The sequence below is a fragment of the Armigeres subalbatus genome, chromosome 2, assembly GCF_024139115.2.
Source record: "Armigeres subalbatus isolate Guangzhou_Male chromosome 2, GZ_Asu_2, whole genome shotgun sequence".
Taxonomy (NCBI): Eukaryota; Metazoa; Arthropoda; class Insecta; order Diptera; family Culicidae; genus Armigeres; species Armigeres subalbatus.
This window is the reverse complement of record NC_085140.1, coordinates 395,797,688-395,804,182: the sequence shown is the minus strand read 5'-3', so window position 1 is coordinate 395,804,182 and position 6,495 is coordinate 395,797,688. Positions and strand designations below refer to the sequence as shown.

Genomic DNA, 6,495 nt, shown 5'->3' with positions numbered 1-6,495 from the left:
AGAACTTTCGTGCGTTATTAGCGCGGTACAGTTCCTCCGTCTCTTCACGGTCTCGATCTTCCTGCTGGCGCTTTTTCCTCCGGAAAATCGAGTTTTGTCTGTCCCGCGCCCGTTTGTATCGTGCCTCGTTCGCCCTCGTGCGGTGTTGCAGCAATCTCGCCCATGCTGCATTCTTCTCCTCAACTAACTGCTCACATTCGCCGTCATACCAGTCGTTTCTCTGATCCGGAGCCACCGTGCCTAGTGCAGCGGTTGCGGTGCTTCCAATGGCGGATCGAATATCTCTCCAGCCATCTTCAAGAGATGCTGCGCCTAGCTGCTCTTCCGTTGGGAGTGCCACTTCCAGCTGCTGCGCGTAGTCTTGGGCTAGTCTACCGTCTTGTAGCCGCCCAATGTTAAGCCGCGGCGGACGACTCCGACGCGTGTTGATCACCGTCGAGAGTTTTGAGCGCAGACATACTGCGACGAGGTAGTGGTCGGATTCAATATTCGCACTGCGGTAAGTGCGTACGTTCGTGATGTCGGAGAAGAATTTACCGTCGATTAGAACGTGGTCGATTTGGTTTTCCGTTACTTGATTAGGTGATTTCCATGTGGCCTTGTGGATATTCTTACGGGGGAAGAAAGTGCTTCGAACTACCATTCCGCGGGAGGCTGCAAAGTTTAAGCATCGTTGGCCGTTGTCGTTCGATACGGTATGCAGACTATCCGGTCCAATGACCGGTCTATACATTCTCCCCTTCCTACCTGAGCGTTCATGTCACCGATGACGATTTTGACGACCCGCAGTGGGCATCCATCGTATGTCTGCTCCAGCTGCGCATAGAACGCTTCTTTCTCGTCGTCGGATCTCCCTTCGTGTGGGCAGTGCACGTTGATGATGCTATAGTTGAAGAAACGGCCTTTTATCCTCAGCTTGCACATCCTTGCGTTGATTGGCTACCACCCAATCACGCGTTGGCGCATCTTTCCCAGCACTATGAAGCCGGTTCCCAGCTCGTAGGTGGTGCCACAGCTTTGGTAGAAGGTAGCCGCTCGATGCCCGCTTTTCCACACTTTCTGTCCTGTCCAGCAGATTTCCTGCAGCGCTACGACATCGAAGTTGCGGGGATGTGATTCATCGTAGATTATCCTTTCGCAACCTGCGAAGCCTAGCGACTTGCAGTTCCATGTTCCAAGCTTTCAATCGTGATCCTTTATTCGTCGCCTAGGTCGTTGCCGATTGTATCGAGTCGTATTATCTTCTATGTCGTTCGTAATAGTTGTTTTTAAAGGCGGCTTATTGGGCCTGCGCAAACCTCCTGTCTCGTCGGAGGGCCGTCGTGTCAGGGCTGTTTAGCGTCCCACCTAACACCAGGACTTGGGCTTGTGCGCTTTGAGCGGCACACGGTCGCTTTGGCGGAGCCTACTTGCGGATACATGCAGCTTTTTATAGAGGTTTAACAGGGCCCACTGTCAAACCCCACCACATCCTAGGCAGGCGCCACAACTCGCAGATGGCCTGGGGAGGGATCGTCAAGCCCTTGGACATAGTCCCTGCTGCCCCAATACAAAACTCAAACAAAGTTTATTTTTATTTTTTCCCCAAATAATACCAATACTTCTCAATATTAGATCAGAAACGAAACGAACAACAATCTTCAATGTTTGGCTCCGGCACAATAGAATAGTTTGGCTTCAGTTTGACAACACGCTCATTTTTTTCTACTCAATAGTGAGTAATTTTGTATTGCCGTCTCTTTTTTTCCCACAGAAATTTTACTCACTTTTTATAAAAAGTGGAACCACTCAAAATTTGAGTGAACTGTCAAAAATTACAATAAATTAACACAAAATACCGGGAAGCATTATTCTATTAGGGTAACCAACTTGATTTGGACCCCTACACATTTTGGACCCTCCTGGCGACATTTTTCTGATTTCTGAACTAAAAACAATACCGCTGCTACTAACCCCATTGGCTTCAGGAAATTAATATTGTTCAGCATCTGTTTCACTGGTTTCCCGTGCGAAAAAAACGATATTTAGATGAAATTTCGAGGAAATTAGTTTGTTCAAGAAGGCGAGTGTTACAATGCGTTACGCTTAAAAGTATACATCACTGAAAATCTGAGAACGGACACATTAAGTTTTTGTCGAAAATGTGAATTTAAAACGGAGGAATCTTCTTATTGATGCATACCAATTGAAAGATAAGAATTGGCTTCGGAGAAGTTAATTGCCGATAATTAGCACTAACTGCGTACGAACCAATCACCCAAAATAAGCGCTGAATTAGGGTATACTACCCAGAAACTGAGTACACTCACAAAAAACTCCGCATTATATTCATGAGTTCACACATGGATTTTTGCAATGGGGGTAGCGAAATGGATTTCATAGTTTCGGCACATATATTCCATACGCCCACATGCATTGCATGAGTGTCCACACATACTATCCATGTGGGTCATAGTATCCATGTGTGAATTTGTATGCAAATAAGTATGTGCCGACACATGATACACTACTAAAAATCCACACATATTTATTGGCAAAATCCATAGATTTAACCTATGATGTATATCAGCGCACACATAACCATTCTCCACGCGAACTACTAATAAAATATATGGTGTTGAACTTAATCTGTAGATTAAAAAAACACAGAAATAAAGATTAAAAAAAAAAAAAAAAATAAATAAAATATATATCCAAATAAACTTTATATGTGGTCTCGAATTAGCAATTATTTAATTTATGTGTGGTTCTATATCGATTATATTAGGGTGAAGCAATTGCAAAAATTTATAACGGCGACACATATATCTTATATAGATATTTTTGGCAGTGTATGCATATTTCAAAATACATGGATTTTTGCCATAAAGTATTTATGTGTCGATTTTCCTGAGTGTACCAAAAACAGAAGTACCAAAAAAGATGTTGGGTAGGGTAAATGATATATTTTGGACATGTACATATTTTGGACAAGCCTGAGCTTCTTCGATCAATTTTAGATAATGTGTAGGAAAATTTTTATCGAAAGTATGATCATTGCATACTTTTACCTCAACTCTAGCGGCTCCTGATGAGAATTCACAAATCAACTATCATTATCTTTCAAATTATCTAAAATGTAAAGCTATCTACCAAAGTGCCTGCTGGACGCCAGTATGCAGGAGAACATGCATTATAGGACTCTTCGTAACATGCACCTGAAACACGTTTAAATTGGTTCAAAAGGCAATCTTGAGGTCCTGCGGCCAAAGTTTGATTGTAATTGAGATACTAACATATTCCAATCGCTTAACATGAACTTGAGACGGATGAAAAAGGAGTGACCAAAATGAAGTTATGCTTTTATTCATCAGACATTTATTGGTCACCCCATGTACAGTACATGGATGAACCATTAATTGCCAACTTTCAGGCTGTTTTCAATGATATCGATAAGATTGCAAAACAATGTTAATTTCTGGTTTAATCTATGTCAGTTAAGCAAATAAATGCATTTAAATGAATGTGGATACGTGTAGGTAAGTCATACGATTGAGATCTGTAGGTGGCTATTTTTAAATTAGGAGAAAATGACTCTGTCCAAAATATATGCATTTTCCATGTCGAAATTATATATTTGATGTCCAAAAAGTAAATATATCAGTTCGCAGTATATCACAGGTTACACCTAGTAAACGTAATTTACTCAAAAATTGGGCAATGGAGACACAAGACTAGTCATAGGTTATGTATTTGGATGAACCTAGTGGTTTTCAATTGTTTTATACTATTCAATCTCGATATATTTTCTAATGAATGTCCTGCGCTTGTCCAAGATACATCATTTACCCTAGAGTGCCATTGTACCGCGGATGAGAGGCGTTTCACCCTCCTGATTTTGATGCATACTTTTAGAATTGAAAACAACATCAAGTCTATTTGTCTCATTGCTTAATTTCTACGCATAATTGTCTCGAGGTGATTAAATTCATCATTATGGCGGATTCTGTTATTTTATGTAGCAACACACATTGAAATATCATTTTCTGCTTAGATCTTCCAATCTTAGTCTGTCCCACTGGTTAAATGGGGGCAATTTGTACAATACTTTTTCTAAAGCCCCAAACGCAATACAACGGAACGTCGACGGAAACGGAAAATTTGACAGTTAGCCTATATATTTTCTGTCAAATTTGCCGTTTCCGTCGCCGTTCCGTTGTATTGCATTTGGGGCTTAAGTGACATATACCCAGGTTTTTTTTTTAAACGGAGCCGTTTTCTCAATTGTCGTATTTTGAATTTGGTACAAGCAGGAACTAATAACTAATAACTAATAACTAATATTAGTTCCTGGCAATGATCCGAAAAAGCCACTAGTAATAAAATTACTTATATTACCAACGAAAGAAAAAGGAACATAAAATCGATCAATCCTTGCAGCCGGATTCAATATATGAGAAGTGAATTCATTATTTTAAAGAACTAGAGTAACTTCTTCCCATCCACACATGTCTCACCCAACCAGCGGATGGCAGATTTTAATACAGTTCTGCATAAGAACCTTACAGAAACTGTATAATAATTGGGCATATACAAAATCTGTATAATTTCAATACAATTATTGTATTGAAATAATACAGATTTGTATTATTTTAATACAATATTTGTAAAAAAGGCTTACAGAATTGTATATGCCCAGATTTTATACAATAATTGTCAGATTTGTTTTTTGGGTGTATAACTTGTTTCATTCCCGTGCAATAGTTTTTTGTATCACCTACACGCTTAGATTGATTTACCTATTTATGGGTACTTGATTCACCCATATTTAGGTAATGTAATCTTTACTGATATTATGGGTAAAGTTTACTGAGTTTATTGGTGAATTTCACTTATATTTTTGGTAAAGTGGATTTACCAATATATGGGTAATTGCATTTACCCATATTTGGATGAAAATAATTGAGCGTCTTTGTTTTTGTTTCCATCAGTGCATTCTGATGTGCGGCAGTTCCGAAAATAAAACTATCAAATAATAATGGTAAGTGATTTAAAGCTTTTTGAATAATGGATTTAAAATAATGAATAATAAATATTTCTTATTTCATATATTTTTTCTCTGTTGGCAGATACCGGTGAAATTCACAAGGAACCACGGACTCAGTGGTTTTTTTCCGGAACCGATGTACTTTAAAAACCAACCGCTGTACCAGTTGCATCAACAGGTGAGTTCATTTTTGATAGCTACCTACAGTTACATTTTCGTCTTCGCCTCTTCCTTCCAGCAACGGATGCAGCCCACCTTTAACTCCCAGAACAGCGATACAAGGGTCCGAAACTAACACCCACAGAATCAGTTGTCCCCGTACCCCTCCTTACAAGTACCGTCGAGGTAAGTTTCAATCAATTATTCTCAATTGAGAATCGAATCTGCATGTTAAATCCTACTACGGAATCTGCTGTTATTCTCCGAAGCACAGCGCTTCCGAAATAAAGTAGGAAAAATTAACTTCGGTCACGAAAATTCCGGATTCTGCTTGTAGAATAATCAATGTTTCTTTCATTATTTTCAGAGCTGATAACATCCGTTGGCCCAGATATGCCACCTATGGCAGGATACACTATGTCGGTGCAGAAGCGGAAATATCCAGAAGTGTGCCAGTCGCGGCGTAGTCCGGCTGTTCCAGCTCCAGGTCCATTCGTGCTCTGAAACCAGTATGCCACTCATCCTGATCTCAGTCCTGATTTTGTTGGAGACGATTAATTTTTATACCCTTTTGCTCTTTGAGTTTTAATAAAGTCATGACTATTTCGGAAAATTTTAATTATTTGAATAAATATTAGAAAAAAAATATTGAAAAAACTATAAAATTTCATCAACCAAAAAAATCACCCAAATTTGGGTATAAATTACCTACTAATCGTCCCTCTCCAAGTACCTAAATATGGGTGAAATCAATCTACTCATATTTAGGTAAATGTAAATTCACCCATAAATACGTATGTGCACTTTTTGGCGATTATAGGTACTTTTCACCTATATTTGGATGAACTGAACTAAGCGTGTAGACAATCGAAGGAATTATTATTATTCAAGTCTCCACTGACAACATTCATGTAGCCTCCGGGTTCATTGAGAAATACAGCCATATCATTAAAAAATAAGTTATCTCATTTCTTTTTACAGTTCGTGCTTGAGTAATTCACTACTATTAATATTATTCTATTACTTGCATCAAGCAAAGGCTGAGCAATGCTGAAAGAATTTCGTACCAAAGTAGAAGTCCCAGGGCCATTTTCTCCAACGTTAACAATCGCACGATGGTGGGAATAAATGAAAAATTCGTGTAAGATACTTCTTGCAAAAATAGTATGCCAATATCATGAACATTTATAAAATTCCTAAGCAAAAAATTAGTGACAGTTGTCATACTGCTGTTCAAATTTATACCAGGAACTAATAACCGGGACGTCGGAGTCCCGAAGAACCGATTTAAAATTCATGCAACCCAGATG

The 6,495-nt window shown here is 39.2% G+C and overlaps 1 long non-coding RNA gene across 1 annotated transcript; it reads left to right on the top strand.

The window, feature by feature from the left end:
• The first annotated feature begins 4,768 nt into the window (after positions 1–4,768).
• On the top strand, positions 4,769–5,789 carry LOC134217471 (uncharacterized). Its single transcript, XR_009981051.1, has 4 exons — positions 4,769–5,020; positions 5,109–5,204; positions 5,265–5,371; positions 5,553–5,789. It is a non-coding gene; the product is annotated as an uncharacterized LOC134217471 (long non-coding RNA).
• The last annotated feature ends 706 nt before the right edge of the window (positions 5,790–6,495 follow it).